The sequence below is a fragment of the Phyllobates terribilis genome, unplaced genomic scaffold (assembly GCF_046119375.1).
Source record: "Phyllobates terribilis strain yellow unplaced genomic scaffold, ASM4611937v1 Scaffold_1546__1_contigs__length_261829, whole genome shotgun sequence".
Taxonomy (NCBI): Eukaryota; Metazoa; Chordata; class Amphibia; order Anura; family Dendrobatidae; genus Phyllobates; species Phyllobates terribilis.
Genome location: NW_027364306.1, coordinates 194,547 through 217,259, shown reverse-complemented (window position 1 = coordinate 217,259; position 22,713 = coordinate 194,547). Strand labels below are relative to the sequence as shown.

At 47.0% G+C, this 22,713-nt stretch overlaps 1 long non-coding RNA gene across 1 annotated transcript; it reads right to left on the bottom strand.

Moving 5' to 3' along the window:
* Positions 1-4: 4 nt before the first annotated feature.
* On the bottom strand, positions 5-20,756 carry LOC141244298 (uncharacterized). Its single transcript, XR_012308231.1, has 3 exons — positions 20,674-20,756; positions 18,715-18,858; positions 5-1,786 (listed from the first exon to the last, which is right to left on the bottom strand). It is a non-coding gene; the product is annotated as an uncharacterized lncRNA (long non-coding RNA).
* Positions 20,757-22,713: the final 1,957 nt, after the last annotated feature.

The window sequence follows — 22,713 nt, the reverse complement described above, 5'->3', positions numbered from 1 at the left end:
CTTCCAGTCTTTCCTTGTGCAAATGAGAATAAAGATGATCCTTCTACAATGTGACAGCCCTTGAGATATTTGTAGACAGCTATTAAGTCTCCTCTCAGTCTTCTTTTTTGCAAGCTAAACATTCCCAAATCCTGCAACCGTTCCTCATAGGACATGGTTTGCAGACCAGTCACCATTCTGGTCGCTCTTCTCTGAACTTGCTCCAGTTTGTCTATGTCTTTTTTAAAATGTGGTGCCCAAAACTGTACACAGTATTCCAGATGAGGTCTGACCAAAGAGGAGTAAAGACCGATAATGACTTCACGTGATCTAGACTGTATGCTTCTGTTAATACATCCCACTATATGGAGGATTATGAGGGGTCGCATTACATTATATGGAAGACTATGTGGGGGACCATTTTAATATTTGGAGGGCTATGTGGGGGGCCATTATACTGTATGCAAGAAAGTATACAGCATGAAGGTTTGCATGGGGTCCATCATACTGTGTGGAGGGCTGTGTGGGGGCCATTATACTGTTTACTGTTTGGAGGGCCATTATATAGTATGGGGCAATTAAACTGTATGTAGACCCATTATCCTGCATGGAGGGCTGTGTGAGGGCCACAGTTGGGGGATTATACTGTGTTAGGGTCACCATACTTTACCTTAGGAATTGAGGTGGGGTACAGTTGAGTCATTATACTGTGCATGTGGAGGCTAATGTGGAGGAATTCACTGTGGGGGTATCATATTGTGTTTGGTGGGCACTTTTGTTGGCATTATACTTTATGGGGGCACTGAAAGAGGAATCTAAGACTTCAGCAGGAGGAAAATGACTATACAAAGGCTGAAAAGTTGTGAGATATGGTCTTCTGTGACGCTGACAATTATTTTTTTTTTGGGAGGGTGGACCCAATTAGAATTTCTGCTATGGGGCCCCATGATTTCTATGTACGCCCCTGGCTATTGCTAAAGCTCGGCTTTTTACCTGAGAACCATTGCAGACAGCTATTGGCTTGTCTACAGTAAACAGAGGAGAGAGACCGAGCATGCATGTCCAGCAGCACTAAGCACATTAACTGCGCCTGCACATTGATATACACTTTGAACACAAGAGGGTGCCATACTATATATTTAAATGAAGAAAATGACTGCATAATTGATGTTTATAACAACATGTAAATGCATATAACTCCTATTAACTATTTTTTTTCTAACATGAGATACCTACATAAGAGATATGAACACCTGTAGGGGAAAATGTAAATTTGCAACAAAGTATATATAAAGTAAAACACCTTTATAAATCAAATGTGTTTATCATATACATCACTGTATTATATAGAGTTTATAACAAAACGGGAAATTTTTAAAATGTTTTCATCCACCATTGAAGCTCGAGCAGGCATTAAAATATGTGTATCTGATACAATGACAGTAAGTGATGGTGGTACATATAATCCTTTACTTGTTCCATCAATAAACAGAGGTCCAATGAAATGTAAAACAGGGCCGAATGGAGTTTTCACTTTCCAGTATGAGCAAAAAGTGTCCCAGACCACAGAATATTTTTCATTGTTCGAGCTAAAAACCCATATATATTCTCCTTTTTGGAACCCAAATGACTTCGGGGAGAATCTGATGTAAATGCATGGTTAATTCTTTCCCATATCAACTTCATTGGCCAACATGCCTCATCAAATGCCGCCATCTGTACGAAATCCATCTCTGTATTGATTTCTGATGTCTTCTTTCTGTAATGTCTTCAGAAGTGTTAAATTGGTATTGATAATAAAGCATGTCTGGAATTAAAAAAAAAAATTCATGATGAAAGACGCAATCCAGCTACTATACCCCTCACCAAGTTTATTACACTCTGCAATTCTTTTATATAAAATTTACTCAGTTTCCTGCAGTTAAGCCCCATCTTTGCTTCTCTTTAGCCTCGGATTTCACAAAGAAGTTTTTCTTGTATACTTTGCTATCAGTACCATGATGCATCAGCACAGCATCACATGAGCATCCACAGCCAGGATCATCTGAGCCTCTAGGAAAGACATGGTAATTATCCTCCACTCTGCATTCCCTAGATAGGTTAACATAAGTAAACAGTCAGAGCTGTTTAGTCATCATCAGTAGCTGTGATATGAACTCATGTGCCTGCTTTATGAGACTGTGCTGTAATGAAGATTGTTGCTGTAATATCCCTGAACTGCACTGGCCGTGCTTAAGATTAAATCCCACTGTTAAACTGTTGAAAAAGACTCTTGTCAGATGTGTCTGGTCAGCAACTGAATCTATCATGTGCCTGAGAGAAGCTGCAGCCTATGGTCATCCTGAGTAACAGTTCCTCCAGGATTCCAATGAATTTATGAAACCCGTCTCGCCCTATCTGAACCTAGCGGTGTGCGTGTAACATTGGTGGCCCATATGGGGAGGACTGAGCGGGGATTAATGTCTAGAGGGAGAAGAGGAAAAATGTCTGGAAAAATACAGCAGCACAGCACCTCAACTTAACTCTGCTACACCACTTAAAGGGGACCATCCCTAAAGAAAACTCACTAGCAGCAATGGATGTTGAAATACAAATAGACAGAATTAGTGAGCGGTTTCTTCAGTTAACCTGCGAAGAATTAAGAACAGTAGCATATAAAGATGTCAGAAGAACAGATTTCTAAAGCACACAACCGCAGGCAACTGTTAGCTGCCATTAATGCAAAAATGGATGAGCTGGGGGAGAAAGAAGCTGAAGACGTCATGGGGACATGCCTCCAGGAGCTAACACAGTTTCTAACCAGGTTGAAGTTGGAGGATGGAGGGACGGCACCAATTACCAAAAGCGGGAATCTCTGTCCGCAGACTGAACTACGGGAATTGAAAGAACAACTCAAAACCCTAACAACAGCCCTGCAGGAATCGACCAAAATCTCTTAACGGGTGACAGACTCAGACAGAACCTTTAACCTGCTCGGGTTAGATAAATCAGGAAGACAGTCCTCTCTAACACCACAAATCACCATAAGTAAAGAATTCAAGATCCTGGGAAAGATTGGAGAGTGTGAACAGAAAGAGAAACTGTCTTATATGAACTTGTTTCACCAGATTGATGCAGGCTTACAGAAAGGCTACCAGCCAGATGAAATCGTTGAGGGGGTGGTGAAGTGATCAGCCCAGGAATGAACCTCTGTAGTATGCTAGAAATGAAGAGTCAATTGACCTTGCAACAACTGAAGATGATTTTAAAAGGGCACTATAAAGAAGAGAGTACTTCAGAATTGTTCCACCGACTCATTAACCTCTCACAGAAAAATAATGAATCACCCCAAAGTTTCTTGTGCAGAGAAATTGAACTGAAGGATAGACTGTTGTTTGCATCCAGAGATGTAGAAGCGGACGAGAGGTTTGATGCTGGACTAGTCCAGAAGAAGTTCTTGAGATCATTGGGAACAGGGTTAATCAGTACATACATCAAGTCGCAGCTGAAACAGTACCTAGAAGATCCTGGCATTCTGGACAAAATCCTAATTGAACAAATGAATGAGGCAGCTAGTTTGGAGTCAGAGAGCGAACAAAAGATAAAGAAAGGCTCTGCTCCTAAATCAAAAAATATCACAGTAAAAGACAAATTCCTTACCAACACCAGGTCAGATTACATGGAGGGGGTGGCTGTGTAGTATTATACGTGCACACGCACACCGATGGAGCTTGCGTATTTTTAATGTTTAATGTTAGGACTCGCAAGTATGGGGACCCTTGATGCTGGGTTGCGAGCTTGCGTATTTTGGTCAAAATATCGACCCTTACCTCATGTGGTGTATTTATCTTATACACTATTTTTCATCTTTTTTACACATTTTTGTGCAGGATGCAGCCAGGCCTCTTTAGTGTTGGCTGGGTAAATTGGGGCGTCTGTCCTGTGGGGGTGCACGTATATAGTGCTGGGCAGCCCCCCTGATCTAATAGTATGGGCGTCATCAATAGGCTGCAAGCCAGACACTGTGCATCACACATATCTGAGTGATTGGTGCCCTATGCAAACTCCATCGGTGTGCATGTATAATACTACACAGTCACCCCCTCCATGAATTGGTAGGTTAGTGAGTGGCTGTCTGCCTCAGTATTTTGCACATGTGCTGCCCCGGCCTTTATCATGGAGGCTTGCTGCATCCTGCAATGCCTTGGTAATCAGACCTGGTGTTGATAAGGCATTATCTTATACTGTGATGTTTTTTTAAATTAGCTTCTAAATCACCAAAATGAGTCAGCTGAGGTTGGAGACCCCCAGTGGCCAGTCTGAAGATAATCATGGAGACCCTCCAGTGCCACCTCCGAGAGGGAACCTTAAAGCACCAACAAAAGAGAGGACCGCCAGCGCTGACTGGGAAGAAGTAATAGGAGAACTGCGAGCTGAGTTGATTGAGATGAAAAAGTTGATTCATTCCAGAACAGAACCTGCATCCCTCAGACCCAGGAGTGGGTTCCAAAACAGAAGATACCCGGCTTGTGAAGCGTGCCGTTCATCAAATCAGAGTACGGTATGTGTACACTGACTAAGATGTGGTGAGGAAGGACATTATGCCAAGGAATGCCAATGGTCATGGTCTTTTGGGTTAAAAGACAGGAGGTTGCCAGAGAGGGGCGACTGGTAACCACGACACAGAGGAGGTCCCAGAAGCAAATCCAAATCTCACCAAACCCCAGAACGGCATATGAGCTAAAACAGCTGCGTTATTACTATCCCCAAGTGTGTTTCCGTCTACAACAGCTGCAAGAGAGACAGGGGCATCAGTTACTTAATGCCCAGTGTGGAGGTCAAATGATGAACTCCTGGGAGGAGGATTCCTCGGTCAGTAAAGATAGCATCATCGGCCTAATCAGCGAAAGATGCTTTATATAGTGCCAGCTAGATGGACTCCTGATAACAGCACTGTGGGACACAGGAGCCCAAGCGAGCCTTTTAAATGAAGAATGGAGAAGGCGCTACCTGCCACATACGTGCCTTCAAACTCTTAGGACCAGTGGAACTCCACGGCAAAGCAGTCAACCTGACCGAAGTCCCTTTCATAGGCTGGGTGGAAGTGACTTTCCAACTGAGGGCCACGAACAACAGCAACACCATTGAGCTTTTGGTACCTTTTCTCGTGACCAGTGATCAGAACGTGGAAGAGGATCCTATCCTGGGTTATAATGTAATCAGTGAGGTCATCATGAAACACAAGTCAGTGACGCTGGTGGTGGATGCAACTGTCACATTGCTTGCCATACCCAATGTCGTGGTGGAAAATGTGATTCATAGAGTAAAGAAAGCACAGAATACAATGAACCTAAAAGAAGTCAAGGTAGGCTGGCGCCCAAACATCATTCCTGCAAACCAAATGGTGGGGGTGAGGTGTGGAGTCCAGGTAGAACTGGTAAGAAAAGTTCAGAAAAGACTGTTCATGCCAAAAGACTCATCAGAACTTCCGGAAGGCCTAGTTCAAGGTGAGACTGTGCTTACCATTCCTACTGGTGGGTTTACTCGAGTGAAAGTACCGGTGATGAATACTACGAAACAAGGGATCCAAAGACTGTGTTAGGTCACATTGAAACCGTTAAAACTGTATATTCAGCCAGTGTGAGACCCGCCCACGGGTCTACCATGAATTCAGTCTCCCCACCAAGGAACAGGAGTTGACCAGGGGAGGAAATTGCACGACCCACCTCGGGGTCCTGGGATCCCCCAGTACCCCTAGAACACTTGTGTGCTGAAGATAGAGCGGTAGCAAAACAGATGCTGAGAGAAGAGTGTCATGCATTCTCCAAAGATGACTCTGATATAGGCGGTATCCCGTTGGTGCAGTTGGAAATCAATTTGAAAGACATGACCCCAGTAACCAGAAGTTACATGTCTGTGCCAAAACCATTACACCGTGAAGTGAAAGAGTATTTACAAGATCTAATCAACAGAGTTTGGGTCCAAAAGTAAAAGCTGTCTTATTCCTCTCCTATTCTTTGTGTTAGGAAGAAGGACGGTACGTTGAGACTCTGCTGTGATTACCGGGAACTAAACCGAAAGTCAGTACCTGATCAGCACCCGATACCACAGATTCAAGATATGCTGGATAACCTATCAGGAAGTACCTGGTTCTCTGTCCTCGATCAGGGTAAAGCATACCATCAAGGGTTTGTTGAAGAGTCCAGTAGACCTTTGACAGCATTCATCACACCATGCGGGATATACGAGTGGATCTGCATACCGTTTGGGCTCAGTTCAGCTCCAGAAAAATTCCAGAGGAGCATGGAGACATATTTAGAAGGATTGAGGGATAATATCTTCCAGCTGTACTTGGATGACAATGTGGTACACAGAAAAACTTTCTGGGAGCATGTTGAACACGTGAGGACCGTATTACAACGATATCAAGTCAACAATATGGAGTTAAGTTGACCCCCAAAGAAGTGTGAACTGTTCAAAAGGCAAGTCCGATTTCTAGGGAAAATTGTGTCCGGAGAAGAATATACCATAGACCCAGCAGAAATCGCTCTGGTACCGGCCTTAAAAGACAAGCGGCCCTCAACTGTCGGGGAGTTGAGGTAGATATTATTATTCCCCTCCTACTGTCGTACTTACGTTCGGAACTTCTCCAGGATTGCCGCCCCACTATACCTCCTCTTGGTGGGGGGGGGGCGACAGAGTCAACAACACCCACGGAGAAAAAGAAGAATGCGGGTAGAACTGGGCTTAAAAGAAGCAACGCCGTTTCATCCCAAAAGCCCATTCTCTGGACAGCAGACCACCAGGAGGTATTGGAAGAACTAGTAGACTACCTGGTAAAACCACCCATCTTGGGATATCCTGATTTCAACTTACCGTTTGTTCTTCATTGTGACGTTTCTCAAGTTGGACTGGGAGCTGCCCTGTATCAGCATCAAGATAGAAAATTGAGAGTCATCGGTTAAGGTTCTAGAACGTTGACAGACGCCGAGAAGAATTACCATCTACATTCCGGAAAATTGAAGTTCCTGGAGTTGAAATGGACTATCTGTGAACCATTTAGAGATTATCTCTACTACAGCAAAGAGTTTGAGGTATACACTGACAACAACCCTTTGACCTATGTCCTCACTACAGCCAAACTGAATGCAACAGGTCAGAGATGAGTCGCTGAACTAGCTGACTTCAATTTCAGCATCAAGTACAGGCCAGGAAAATGCAAGGCGGATGCTGACAGATTGTGGAAAATCCCACTAGAGCCTGATCAGTTCATGCAAGAAAGCTCAGAGGAAGTCAGTTTGGAAGCAATTGAGAGCACTGCCCAAGCAGTACAAGCTTATCAAAAGGACAACACACCATTGTGGTGTCCGTTGACGGTGGAAACCACCATAAAAGCGAGAGAACAAGATTACCCCCTGTCTATTCAACGACTACCAAAAGGAAAAATCCATAGAGCACAACGGGAAGATCAGATAAATGGTAGAATACTACTTTATGTGGACCAAAATTGGTTTCCAAGTAAATGGGAGAGAGATAATGAGTCACCAGCAGTATCTGTTTTAGTTAAAGAATGGATGAAGCTCTACCTCAGTGAAGACGGTATCCTGTATCGTAAAGGAGGTCAAAACCGGCAGTTGGTACTACCCAGAGTATTTCGTAGATTGGTCTTAAAAGAACTCCATGAAAACATGGGACACCTGGGAGTGGAAAGGACAACAAACTTGATCCGTGAACGTTTCTTCTGGCCGTACATGCAGTGAGATATTGAGAGATACGTGACCAGGGAGTGTGGGGGTCTGAAAGATAAACGTCCCAACACATCAACCCGGGCACCTATGGGCAACATCCAAACTACGTATCCGTTTGAGATGGTCTCAATAGACTTTCTACATCTCGAGACGTGCAAGGGTGGTGACGAATACATCTTGGTGGTGATGGACCATTTTACTTGATTTGCTCAAGCATATGTCACCACCAATAAAGCGGGTCGAACAGCAGCAGAGAAGATCTTCAATGATTTTGCTTTGAGGTTTGGGTTCCCTACGAGGTTACACCATGACCAAGGAAGAGAATTTGAGAACCAGATCTTTGCCAAGATAGGAAAGTACTGTAGGATTCAGAGATCCCACATAATGCCCTATCACCCAGAGGGTAATGGACAAGTGAAACGTTTTAGTAGGACATTATTGTCGATGTTGCGCACTTTAACAGCTGACGAGAAGAAAGACTGGAATAGTTCTCTGTCAAAAGTGGTACATGCCTATAACTGTACAAAGAGCAATGCAATGGGTTACTCACCCTTCTTTCTATTGTACGGTCAATCGCCAAGACTGTCAATCGACATCATGTTCGATACTCCAGTATCAGAGACTTACAGAACATATCCAGAGTTTGTTCGGAAATGGAAGGAACGGATGGCAGAGGGATACAACATAGCGTCCAAAGTGGTTACGCAAGGACAGAGCAAGAGCAAGGAGTACTATGACTGAAAATGTTATGGAGCAGAATTGGCACTGGGAAGCCGTGTGCTAGTCAAGAACAAAAGGCGGTCCGGGAAAACTTTGTTTGTACTGGGAAGACAAGGTGTATGTGGTCGTAAGGAGGAAAGCCGATGACAGTCCAGTGTATGAAATCCGATTGGAAACCAGAATAGTCCATCGGAATTTACTACAACCCTGTGATTATCTCCCACCACAACAAGACTTTCCAGAAGTAGAACAACATCGTCCGAGATCGACTAAGGGACCACCACAGACTGAAGCTCCGAAGATGGATAGTGATCTTGAAAGTTCACATGAAGAAGAACACACCGTTGTATTTCTCGGACCGGCAAGGAGAGGGATGTACCATCCTCAGGAGAGTGAAGTAAGTCCCCAGGCTCCAGAGTTTGTACCAAGGAGTACAGATATAGTCCAATTCAGATTTGATGATCTAACACCGTTCACTGAAGAGACCGATCGACACTTAGGAGTAGCAGAATTACCAGACCAGGTGGAAACGAACGATTCAAGAGAAGTACAGTAACTTACAGAGGCAGTTCCAAGATCATTTGAGGAAGTTCGAGAAATGAGTGTGGCAGAAGAAACTCCTGCAACCGAGGAACCCGTGGTATCTGAGGAACAACCTACCAGGAGGATGTCGACTCGAGAAGTGAGGAGGCCTGTGATGCTGACATATGAGACACTCGGTGAACCGAGTCAAGTGCCAAGGACTGTCCATTGGAAACAGGTATTTCTGCCTACGGACCAGGTAAGCTCACTTGAGTGGTATTCACCACCGAGAGACATTATGGACAATGTTACCTGGTGGAAAGACTTGTTTTGGCCTAGTGAGAGAGAGAGCTGGTTGAAGACGTATGAAAACCTCCAGCGGAAGAGATGCTGATTGTTTTAATTGTGTATTTCTTTCAGGAGTTCTACAAGCAAAAGGTCGTAAGAACAGGTTGTTATTGATGTTTGTAAATTTTATGCCAATATGACAATGCCAATTTGTATATAAAGTTATTCAACTTTTAGCACTGTCTCAGAATTGGTCAGCTTGACCAATTAAAACGAATATCGAGAACGACATTAAAAAAGAAGGGAAAGTGTGACATGCAGAAATAGTGCTGTTGCTTCAAAAGGATCCAGCAACTATAAGAGTTAACACAGTCACAAGAGACAGGGAGTGGTTAGCAGAGCCCCAGGGGGATTGTGGGGAACTTGTTTACTATTCTGGCTGCAGCCAAAGGGAGAAGTGGTATGTGATCTGTATCTCACAGAAGTGCAGGAAAGAGAACAGGATTCAAGTCTAGGGTGAAACTCAACACAGGTCAGATACCTTGCACTGTTAGTTCAGGAAATCTACCATCAGGCAGGAAGATAAGGAATGGAAGGAATTGTGTCACAGAGATCATCTTCCTCATCAAACCCTCCCCCCTCCATCTCCATGCAGAATAAAGAATGTTGTGTACTAGTGAGTCCTTGTGAAGGAAAAGCCTGCTGTTTACGTATAGAAGTGTGCTGCCAAGAGATCTAATTTGTGCTGAATTATGCTACTGAAGAGACTGAGGTTCCTGTGCCTGCTTTATGAGACTGTGCTGTAATGAAGATTGTTGCTGTAATATCCCTGAACTGCACTGGCCATGCTTCAGATTAAATTCCACTGTTAAACTGTTGAACAAGACTCTTGTCAGATGTGTCTGGTCAGCAACTGAATCTATCATGTGCCTGAGAGAAGCTGCAGCCTATGGTTGCCCTGAGTAACGGTTCCCCCAAGATTCCAATGAATTTATGAAACCCGTCTCGCCCTATTTGAACCTAGTGTCGTGCGTGTAACAAAAGCCTAGTTTTGTTGGTTGGCTCTGTCAGGCACTGTAGTAAGGGCACTAGCAGCAGCTATCTCAGTCATAGCAAATTTAAAGATGTGAATAATGTGTGGGAGCATTGAGCTCAGGACCTTTTTCATACTGACTCCGGGATAGTGATGATTTTGTAAAGGTGTCAGTTGTGTCAGCCAGACCTGGAGATTATCTGTGAACGAATGCATGGTCAGCAAGGCTACAGCATGTTAGAGAGGTGGTAGCTAGAGAGAGCCCCCTTAGGCTGCGTGCCCACGATGCCCACAATGTTTTTTAAGCACTTCCGTAGCAGCAATTCCGCCGTGGAAACGCTTAAAAAACGCTTGGTAGAAGGTCTGCAATGTTCCCCAATGATAATCCGCATTTGCTGAGCACATGCTGGGAAATTTCCGCTGCAGATTATCATTGCGGAAAAATCCGCAGCACTACCATTAATTTTGCGGAATCGCGGCGTTTTAGCCACCATTGACTTGTATTGGACCGCATAACATCCGCATGACTACATGTGCACATGCGGATATTATGCGGTTCAATGCGCAGATGGTACCTGTGTCTGGAGAAGAGGAGACTCCCTTTCAGTCCCGGGTACCATACTACCTGTAGTTAAAAAAGAATTAAAATAAAAAATAAACATATACTCACCTTCTGATGGCCCCCGGTCTCCTTCTCCGGTGTCTTCGGCTGCTCGCGGTGGTAAAAGGACCTTCCATGATGTCATTTAGTCATGTGACCTGTCACATGACTAAATGACGTCATGGAAGGTCCTTTTACACCACCGCGAGCCGCTGAAGACACCGGACGCAACGGAGAAGGAGATCAGGGGCCAGGTGAGTATATGTTTTTTTTTTATTTTTCACCATTTGTATTCTTTTTTTTACTATTGATGCTGCATTTGCAGTATCGTAACTTGGTCACACTATATAAATCCATGCCGTTTGCATGGATTTATAGTGTGACCAAGTTGTCAAGCACTTTTCCAAGTGATGCTAAAATCGCTTAGAAAAGTGCTTCACAACTCGCATGCGAAATCGCATGTTAAAAAAGCTTCACTTACGCTTCTACCTGGCAGAAAAAACGCATGTAAAATCCGCATGCGTTTTTTCTGCCAGAGAGATGCAGAAACGCTCAGGAAAAATCCACAGCATTTCTGCATCATGGGCACATAGCCTTACACTGTTTCACAAGAGTGCAACTAGGGTGCAGTGGTCACAGCGAAACACATGAGCCATGTGGCCCTATATCAGGAAGGTGGAGGTGATGTTATCAGTGTGGGATGATGTTGACAACAGACGCATGCTCAGTAGAGGAGGAACTAGCCCAGACCCTGAAAAGGACATCACTGACGGCTCTTAATTCAGGGAAAGGACAGGCGCTACTGCAATGACGGCAGCCTCTGCTCCCTGATGATGGTTTGTTTGTAAATCCCAGTATGCACTTGGGGTTCTCAAACGAAGCAACGTGAAACAGGAAGAAGATAAAAAAAAAAATAAAAAAAAGGAGTCAGATAGTCTAGTGAACAATAGGGATTTTTTAAGTAATGTATATTAGAAAAGAGATTAGGTAATGACATTAACCCCTTCACGACCTATGACGTTAATGTACTTCAAAGGTCATGTCCCTGACTTTAATGCAGGCTCATATGCCGAGCTCGGATTTTTCACAGCAGATAATGGCTGATTTAAGCCCAGATTCGGTTGGTCAAGACCCAAACCCCAGTCTTCACCAGTCAAGATGCCGCAGGTCAAGCACCGAAGATCAGACGGTGGTCATTGGATGAAGCAGGACGTCTGCCGTGCTGACGAGAAGACCCAAGTGAACCAGGCCTTTAATTCAAGCGTAGACGAACGGTACAGGGTGTGGGCTGCACTTCAGAAACGAACGAGGGTGGCCAGTGTGAAGAACCCACTAAGTGACTCACATATGAGGCACTTGTGGCTTAGCGGAAAGTACCGGTGTCCCCCGTTAGTGCCAGTATAACAATCAAAGGCGCTTGAAGCGCATATTACAGCTACAAGCCTGGCGCTGGCAGTGACGCTCTTTGAGCTAAAGACATTAATAGTCGTTTAACTGTGAAATGAGACTGCACGCAGATAGAACATAGAGTAAGATATTGCATTTATTACACTGCTTTTATTGTCATTACTGCTAAGATTGTGTTAGTTGTCTCCATATACCTGCATCACCATGTGTTCCTATAGTTAAACGTTCTTTCTGTGGTAGGAAAATAAATAGCTTTGGTTAACTATCCCTGCATCCTCACTATCTGCATCATTACATCTAGATCATTTCACCCGATAAATGACCATTTAGCTTGTTTATTGTGTTTAATTGGCTGCCTCTTTAGAAGGGACTGAAAGCTGTATTTTAGGTGTAAATGCAGCTTTCAGTCCCCCATACATAAGTCTAAAGTCGGTTGACACATTCATATCAATAAGTATGCCTTACACTCTAATATGTGTGGCGCCCCTGAGGGTTCAGTCGCCACAGAGGTACTGCATCTCACCCAGAGGTGTGGTATCTCACTCTCAGGTAAGGAAGGAGTACAGCCCGGGACCCTAACACCTGCATCCAACACATCCACTTCAGTAGGGCAGGGCGAGATTGCTCCTACGGGAGTGCACAGTCCCTGGCTGGAGTGGTGGGGAACCTAGCGAGGGGGAACCATGTAGTGGGTGTGAGTGGAGGACGTAGATCAGGGGAGCACTGGTGAGGGAGTGATATAAAAGAGGGAACCATCTTAGAAAGACAAGCCAGTCAGAGGAGGAGAGTGTGTGGAGCAGAGGCTCTGCAGGAGCTCTGCTTCGGAGGCGGGCCTAGTGAGAGGCCCAGGACTGAGAGAGGAGAGGGAGCAGGAGAAAGGCTCCAGGAACAGAAGGGATCCCAGGGGTACGGGCAGTGCTGGAGGCCACCCGTACGCCCGAATCTGCCAGGCGGTGGAGGGATCGAGCCGCAGAGGGGACCGACCCCTAAACTAGTGGAGAACTACAAGGCTCAGCTAGGGACCGGAGGCTGCTGTACTTGCAAGGTGCAGTGGCCACATCCGCAACTATGTCGCCGAAAAGGTGGCCACAGAGGGTCCAGGGGACAGCAGGTCGCCCGACAAGACCCGAGGCTACCGGATTGGGACACTGGTTGCGAGGCACAGGGCAGGAGGGCGAGAGCCAGCGCAGGAAGATGACTGAGGAAGGCACATAGAAAGGGGTCCTGTCAGACACTCTTGAATCACCTGAGGGATTGCTGAACCCCTGCCTGGTGAACGCAGCACGATGTGGGAGGTTGTAGTCCGGACCCTGTAACCGGAGGAACTTATCAACTGTAAGTAAACTCGGAAGACTGCACCCCACTGTCTCTGTGATTATTGCTGCGCCATCAACCCCTGTACTACAACGCCCAGCATAACCTATAACATCTACACTGCCCTGGAGCTGAGTTCTACCTGTGGAGAGCTACACCATCCCTGCTGCACTCACATCAGCTCCAGAGGACCTGCTCCGCAGCAGCGGCTCCCTTAGCCGCATACCACAGGTGGCGTCACGTACTTTATACAATCACTATAAATCCCCAATCAATAACCCTTTTTATTGACCGCCCTGGGTCACGGACCGGGTCACTGCCACTGTAACATCCCCCAGCATCTACCAGCCCGGCACCGGGTACCCCACGGCCCAGTGGGAGCGTCATATGTATGTGTGGCGCCCCTGCGGGTTCAGTCGCCACAGAGGTACTGCATCTCACCCAGAGGTGTGGTATCTCACTCTCAGGTAAGGAAGGAGTACAGCCCGGAATCCTAACACCTGCATTCAACACTACACTACTACAGACCAGCAGGAGGGGCAAAATGCGCTGCTCCTCTGCTGAGCCCTGTCCCTGGCTGGAGTTGGGGGAACCAAAGTAGGGGGAACCATGTAGTGGGTGTGGGTAGAGGAAGCAGTTCAGGGGAGCACAGTAAGGAGCAATATGAAAGAGAGGGTGGAACATTCTAGAGTGAGTGAAGTTCTGAGGGGGTTGAGTCAGAGAGAGAGTCAGAGCAGGAGCTCTGCTCAGGAGGAGGGCCTAGTGAGGAGGCCCAGGAGAAGGAGAAGAGGAAGGAACGGGAGCAGAGGGAAGGCTCCAGGAGTGAAGAAAGGATCCCAGGGGTATGAGCAGTGCTGGAGGCCACCCGTACACCCAAATCTACCAGGCGGTGGAGAGAGCGGGTCGCAGAGGGGACCGGCCCCTAACTAGTGAGAATTGCAATATTCAACTAGGTAACCGGAGGGTGCAGCATTTCAAGTGCTGCAGCCAAAAGCCACATCTATTTCACCGAAAAGGTGGCCATAGAGGACCAAGGGGACAGAGAAAACGTCACCCGACAAGGTCCGCGGTCACTGGATTGCGACACTGGGTGTGAGGTGTAGGAAGACAGCCAGAAGGAACACACAGAAGGGGGTCCTGTTATGTACTCAGGAGGTACCTGAGGGTTTGCTGTACCCCTCCCTGAGTAAGCACAGGACAACGTGGGAAGTTATGATCTGCAGTTGTAACCAGGAGCAAAGTGAGAACTGTGAGTAAATCCGGAAGACGGCACCCCACTGTCTCTGCGACTTATTACTGCGCCATCATTCCCTGCACTACACTTCACAGCAAAAGTGTTTAGGGGTGATAAAGTAAGAATTTTTTTGTTTGTCAGTTAAACTCATTGATGGTGATGTGTGTCGGGGCTCTTTAAATCACTGTAAGCAATAGCAGACACTTGTGCTAATTAGTTTGGCAGGTGTGTCCAATGAAAGGCAAGACTACTTAAGAAGGCTGTCCCACATTATTAAGCAGCCTACATTTTCTGCCAAAATGGGAAAGAAAAAGGATGTGTCGGCTGCTGAGAAGCAACAAATTGTGGAGCGTTTAGGTCAAGGCATGACTACAATCAACATTGCCAAGACACTTCATCGTGATCATCTCACAATCAAGAAGTATGTAGCTGATTCACAGTACACACGTGTGCGTGCTGATAAGGGAAAATTGAGGACTTTCCTACAGGCAATTACGTCAGGTTAAAAGAGCAGTGGCAAAAAAGCCTTGTCATAGCAGCAGACAAGTTTTTGAAGCAGCTGGTGCCTCCAACGTCCCCCGAACAACAAGATGCAGGGTCCTTCAGAGGTTTGCAGCTGTGCGTAAGCCAACCTGTCGACCTCCTCTATCCACTGCACACAAGCAGAAACGGCTCCAGTGGGCCAAACAATATATGAAGACTGACTTCAAAACTGTTTTGTTCACCGATGAGTGCTGTGCAACGCTCAATGGTCCAGATGGATGGAGTGGAGGAGGAGGATGGCTGGTTGATGGACACCCCATGCAAATACGGCTATGGCGCCAACAAGGAGGAGGTGGAGTAATGTTTTGCGCGGGAATCATGGGAAGAGAGATTGTCGGCCCCTTTAGGATCCCTGAAGGGGTAAAGATGAACTCCATAATGTATGTTGAGTTTCTCAAACAGCATTTCCTGCCATGGTTCAAGAAGAAGAACCGTGCATTCCGCAGCAAGATCATTTTCATGCATGATAATGCCCCGTCTCATGCTGCACATAACACATCTGCATCTCTGGCTGCTATGGGCATAAAAGGGGACAAACTTATGGTGTGGCCCCCATGCTCCCCTGACCTCAACCCCATTGAGAACCTCTGGAGCATCATCAAAAGGAGTGTCTATGATGGCGGGAGGCAGTTCACATCTAAGCAACAGCTCTGGGAGGGTATTCTGTCCTCATACAAAACAATTGAAGCAGAAACCAGGCAAAACCTGACAAATTCAATGGACGAGAGAGTTCAAAAGCTCCTTTCGAACAAGGGGTCCTATGTGCAAATGTAACATCACCTAGAATAAAGTTTTGAGTTGAAAACTGTTTGATTTCAGTTTGTAATAACCTGCTAATGCTTATAATTTCAAAAATGACCATTTTTTTGTTCTTTATTAAAATGAAAAGGTTGAAAACGCTGCTGTGCATAATAATTTGGAACATGCATTTTGAGTGCAGTTTGAGTGTTTTATTTTTTTTTAAATATACTGTTATCATAGGCAGTTTGTACAAAAACCTTTCAATTGTACTCTAATAGTTATTTGACTGGAAAATTACAATGACTGCAATTCATATAGGTAATTTGGGAAAATCTGAGAAAATATTATTTGCATAATAATTTGGAACACAGTGTACAACATCACCATTTCCTACCCTGGAGCTAAGCTCTGCCTGTGGAGAGCTGAACCAACTCTGCTGCACTAACATCAGCTCCAGAGGACCTGCTCCGCAGCGGCGGCTCCCTTTAGCCACATACCACAGGTGGCGTCACGAACATTATATAAAAACTATAAATCCCCTGTAAATATCCCCTTTTATTGACCACCCTGGGTCACGGACCAGGTCACCGCCACTATGACATCTCCCCTAGCAACGACCAGCCCGGCACCAAGTACCCCAGGGCCCATGTGGCGCGTCATATTGGCGCGCCAATCAACTGGTCAGGGAAGATATTATTTGGGCATATACAATTTTGGACTGCCGATCACTTCATTCTCTCTGAGATAAGCTGCTGACAGAGATGTTTGTCAGTTTCTCTCATAGAGAACACAGGAGCACTCGGCCAAGTGAGCGCTTCCGTGTATGGGAGAGACGGCCAAGATGGTTGTCGGCCAAATGATCAACTGAAGCATCATTTGGCCAACAATTCGGTCACAGTTATCAGATTCTAAATAATATTATCAGTAGGTCACACCAAAGGCTAAGCCTGTCCTGTTAACCCTTTCATGACATGCGCCGTACATATACGGCGCATGACGTGTCTTTGCCTTAGATGCAGGCTCCGACGATGAGCCCGCACCTTTCCGGGGACTTGACAGCGGATCTGATCAGCTGTCATGTGCTCCTAACAGCCGTGGGTGGAATCGCGATTCTCTCGTGATTATTAACATGTTAAATGCCGCTGTCAATCTCTGACAGCGGCATTTAAGACGGCTCCGCTGGAAGAGCGTCACAAGACCCGCCCATCGGCGCCCATGTCACATGACTGCGCATCGTCGATGGGTTGGCATGACAACCCGGTGTCTGCAGGAGACCCCTACAGTTGTCATTGCAGGGATGCAAGTGAACATTTTTGCTACATACAGCGCTATGTGTAGCACAGGCGATCGGATGATTGCAGCTTCTAGTCTCCCCAAGGTTTACCCCAAAATGGTATCAATAAAAACATCAGCTCGGTGAGCAAAAAATAAGCCCTCACCCAGCCCCAGAAGCCGAAAAATGGAGACGCTACGGGTCTCAGAAAATGGTGACTTTTTTTTTTTTTTTTAACAAACTTTAGATTTTTTTACCATTTAAATAAAAAAAAAAAACTATACATGTTTAGTATCTACAAACTCATAATGACCTGGAGAATCATAAAGGCAGGTCAGTTTCAGCATTTAGTGAGCATGGTAAAAGAAAAACCCAGAAAACAACTGTGGAATTTAATTTTTTTTGCAATTTCACCACACTTGGAATTTTTTCCTGTTTTCCAGTACAACCAATGGTGTCGTTCAAAAGTACAACTTGTCCCGCAAAAACAAGCCCTTACACGGCCATATTGACAGAAAATGTAAAAAGTTATGGCTCTGGTAAGAAGAGGAGTAAAAAACAAAAGTGCAAAAACAGAAAATGGTCGCACCATGAAGGGGTTAAATAGGGAATATGACCTATTTATTCTACCTATTTCTCTACTCCCACATGGGTGACTAGCCGTCTTTGCCTCTCCTGAATTCCTACGCTGGCTAAGTGATAGCAATATGCCAATTTGACCATGATACTTGATTTCTCCCCAATATGATGACAAAATAGATGTCACATCTACAATCCAGGGGAGTAACTATAGGTGCAGGGGTTGCAATAGCACGCGGGCCCTGGAGCCGAGGGGCCTCAAAGGTCCCTTTGGCCCATGTGAAAAGACCATTACTATTGAAGATTTGCAATAACTAGGGGCCCCGTTGGAGCTTTTGCATCAGGGCCCATGAGCTTCAAGTTATGCCACAGCGAGAATCATTCTGACCCATGTTCACAACACATTCAAAGCCATGTAAATCTGCAATAACATATCCAGCAAATAATCATTATCACACAATAAGTGCAACATAACACATGCAATATCTCCCATGGGGAAAAGAACAACGGCCCCTGCAGCCTAAAAAATCCCTAGTATGTAATATACAGTGAGCCCCAAGTATAACAATGTGTGCAGAAAATAAGAAGAGCAATAGTTTGTAGATATAATGGAAGTAGGAAGCGTAATACTAATTATGAACCTATCCTAGTGATGCAGTTAGTATTATTTAGACGATATGAATCATGACGAGGGTTTATATAAATTGGGCAAAAAATAAACATTTAAGTCTCTTCTACATGTTTGATGCCTACCTGCTATATCATTTCTTCAGTGTCTGCTGCTTTTGACCTTTGATTTCTTAGGAAAAACTTATGGTCAGTGACCTCCTGTGTAATCAGTGGCTCCGTCCCTCCTTTCAGTACTGCAGCTCTGTGAACTCGGATTGGAACAGAGCCCTAAAAGATACAGTTACCAGAGTTCATAAATCCATACCCAAACCAGACTCTCTCTTAAAGAAGTTGTCCACTACTTGGACAACTCCTTCACCCCCACGCTTGGCCCCAATAAAATAAAAAAGCTTATACTCACCTATACTCAGGCGTTTTAATTTTATTATGGCCAAACATTTAGATCAAGAAGGGGTTGTCCAACAACCCCTTTAATGCAGACTCCTGACCACAATCCTCTGTAATACAAACCCCAGACTTCCTTTTGAAATAATGCCTAATCAGACTCCCCTCATGCTGTGGCACCCTGCTGTTCACAGGTACCACAGGACCCAGGGTGCATGGATGGACTTCTCCACAAGAGGCCCTCATTACATACAAACACCTCCACCCTTCCACCTCACACCACCAGAGGGAGCCTGTTAGGGATATATATATGGAGGGTGGAGCCAGGCAGCTCAGTCAGTGAGAAGTTCAGTCAGAGTCAGAGAGCGTGCTGACGCTGAGAGCAGCGAAGACGCAGCGCGTCTGCTGCTAAGTTCTGAGGGCCCCGAGTGTGGCCGACGGCAGAGAGGAGAAAGGAGAGAGGAGTTGAGGGGGCAGAGGAGCTTCATAGGCTCACCCCGATATACAAACCGGACACCAGGTCCGCGCCTACAGGGTCCCTTTATACCCAGTAGGGTTCACCGGCATTCCAGGACTACAAGTCCCTCGACGACCTGAAGCTAGACCCATTACAGGATCAGGTACCACGAAGGCCCCAGCTTTACCAGGGATAGTGGTTGCCAGCAGAAGGTCCTACTACCGAGCGACAGGTGAAGGAACAACACGACACATAAGCTAGGCCCAGTTGCAGGCTGGCCAGGAGCATACAGAGAGGCAGACACGGACCAGGAGGCCTTATACCCACTCACTGGGGAGAAGTTCTGAAGTGCACCCATCCTACTGAGTACCCTGGACCGTACCTGACATCCGCACCAGTAAAGGTATTGAAGCGAATCCCCTGACTCTGTCAGTTACTTCTGCTGCGCCATCCGCCTGCACTACAAGTCCCAGCATCACCACCATCAAACTCCACACGGCCCCGGGGGCCGCTCCACCTCAGCTGCCATCCCATCACCCCCCGGAGGTCTGCAGCAGCGCTGGTAATCCTTACCAGGTACCACAGGTGGCGTCACAAACTATTTATTATATTTTTCCTATCCAAGTTACAAATCCCCCTTTTTGGTTGACCACTCTGGGCCACGGACCGGGCCAGCCACCGTGATATCCCCCACCAGCATCCACAGGCCCGGATGCCGAGTACCCCATTGCCCCGGGGGCGCGTCAATGCCTCATTCAGACGACAGTGTTTCACGTACGGGTTATATCCGCGGTGTTCACCTACCCATTATAATCTATGGATCAGATCACATAGCCTTGTTGTTTTCCAGACTGTGTGTGTGTGAGACCCGCAGCAAATTTTAACCATTTTTGAGCCATTAAAGATAAATCTTTTTATTCAAAAACTGTTAAGAAATGTTTCATGATAAATTCCACCAATTCTATTTTTACCACAGACAGGGAACTCCAAGCAATCCAGGCATTAGAAAATCTCTTGCTGGGGCAGGCGAAGTATACAAGGGTAAGTTTCCCTCTACCATTAGTAAGGAAGGCCAGGGAGCCCCATAGGGCGTATAGGCCACATGACAAGATAGGAGGGTGGGAGTGAAGGAGTTAAAATTTTGAATAAGGGATTAGGAGTAGTGTGGGGAGTTTTGATTGGAGGGGAAGAGGTGGGGGGAGGAGCAAGAGATGATATAAGGAAGGGCAGGGGTCAGTTACCTCCTCTTGCTTCCTGGATCGCAGCTGAAGCAGACCAGACCCTGCAGTGGAGCCATGGCAGATCTTGTGGCCTTGCTGGACCTAGCGCGGCCTGTCTCAGCAATCCATGGGGCAGACTTGGTGCAGCAGCAGCTGCGGGTGACCTGTGCACAGTCGTCGGCTGCAGAAGAAGCTTCAGGGAGGCCTGCAGCGGTCACGGCCGCCGGAGCGTTACTCACCAGCAGGTGAGGTTCGGAGCAGGAGAAGCTCCAGGAGCCCCCTCGGGGACCTCTGCAGCCAGGGGAGCAGCGCGTGCCTGAGGCTCCTTCTCCGATCCCCAGGAGGAATCCTCGCCGGAGCCGCAGCCTACCAGAAGTGGGCGTGCCTGCGCTGCGGCCCTCTTCCGGTTTGCGGCCTAAAAGGCCCCCGAGCAGCGCGGCGGTGACCCCCGGTGACAAGCCAGCCGTGGGTTATACCTGGCAAGATGGCGGGATGAGGAGTCCTCCCACGGTCTGCGGATGAGGGCGGGACCAGCGTCCAGTGTACGGCGGGGGAGGAGTTGCTGTCTGCAGCGGTGGCCCCGATGTCATGCTGGGGTCGACCCCGGCGGGGGAGGGAGCGTGAAGGGCCTTCCCACAGTCGGCAGGGAGGAGCACGGCTTGCAGGGCGGAGGTGCAGCAGAGCCATGAGGAACACTGGCGCAGCAGCAGGTGGTCAAGAAAGGGGACGGATGAGAGATGAGCGGCCCTCCTGCAGGCGGCAGGGTGGGTCTGTGGATGGGAGGATCTGGGGTCCAGGAGTGCCACGGGAGATTGCGGGGGCAGGCTGTCCTGCGGGGCCCTTTTAAGATTATCGGGCAGGAAGCGGCCGGCAGATGTGCGGGACCTTAGGGAGCTATCTTTGGATCCGGAGCGGCAGCGTCGTCAGGCAGCTCCTTCTGCGCCTTTATCAAGACCTGACAACGTTGAAAACATGGAGAAAAGCTGAGAGGAGGGCGAGATTTCATAGGGACCGTCAGAACATGAGCAAGTTCCGTCAGGAGATGTCGCGGCCGGTCAGAGGATCTCTCTGAGGCAGCCTGATGAGGAGACTACCCTTGTTCATAATTTAACTGATGTGGGTGGTGCTCGGGGTGTGTTGGGGGTTAGTAATTCAGAGGGTGTTATAGGGAATATTCAAGGGGCAATTGGTGGGTGCATTATCTATGGGGTCAATTATTAAGTGTATTGCAGGGCTTGGCGTCACAGGGGGCAAGTGATGTGAGGTCGCCGGCAGTGGCGTGAGTGGCTTCCGGAGGTTCAGGAGCAGGATCTGGGCAGGCGGGAGTGCGCCTGCAGGGTGGTGGCTCGGTGTTATCACAGGAAAAGAGTAATACTGAGAAAGAAAAGGAGGATGAGGTGGTTCGGTTGGATAATTGAAGTGTATGTGGCACCCCAGGAGTCCGGGTGCCACAGTGGCATTGCCTCCCTCACAAGGGGTGATGCCATGCCTCGAAGCAAGGAGGGGTCCCCTAATCAGGTTTTGCTAGCATGCAACACTTTCCTGGCTCCAGACCAGCAAGGGGAGCTCCTCCCCTTAGCAACTGGGATCTGGAGGCTTGGTTAGTTTGAGGAAAGAAGAAAGGAGTTGAAGTCAGGACGTCGATGAGGAAAGACCTAGGGAGTGGAGCTGCATGGCAGTTCACCCCAGAGGAAGCGCAGAAGAACTGGACACCGGAGTCCGAGGTTGTGGGGCACTGAAAGCCCAGCAGCAGAAACCGGAGGGCAGGAGACAGCCAGCGGATCTTCAGTGTCTATAAAGAAAGGTTTTTGTTGGCAGTTCAACTAGGGGCAATGTAAGTTTGGGGGCACATGCAAGTTTAAGCACGAGTGTTTTGGATGTAGGGGAAGTCAGGGGCTCAGTAAGTGCTTTAAACGAGCAAAAGGCAAAAGAGGTGAGGGTTCTGGAAAGAGGGAGGACTCCCGTGAAGGTCGAGGCGATGCTTCCATTTTTAAATAGATATCCAGATATGGAGGCGGCTAGGTTAATTGAGCTGGGTTTTTCTGAGGGTTTCAGGATTCC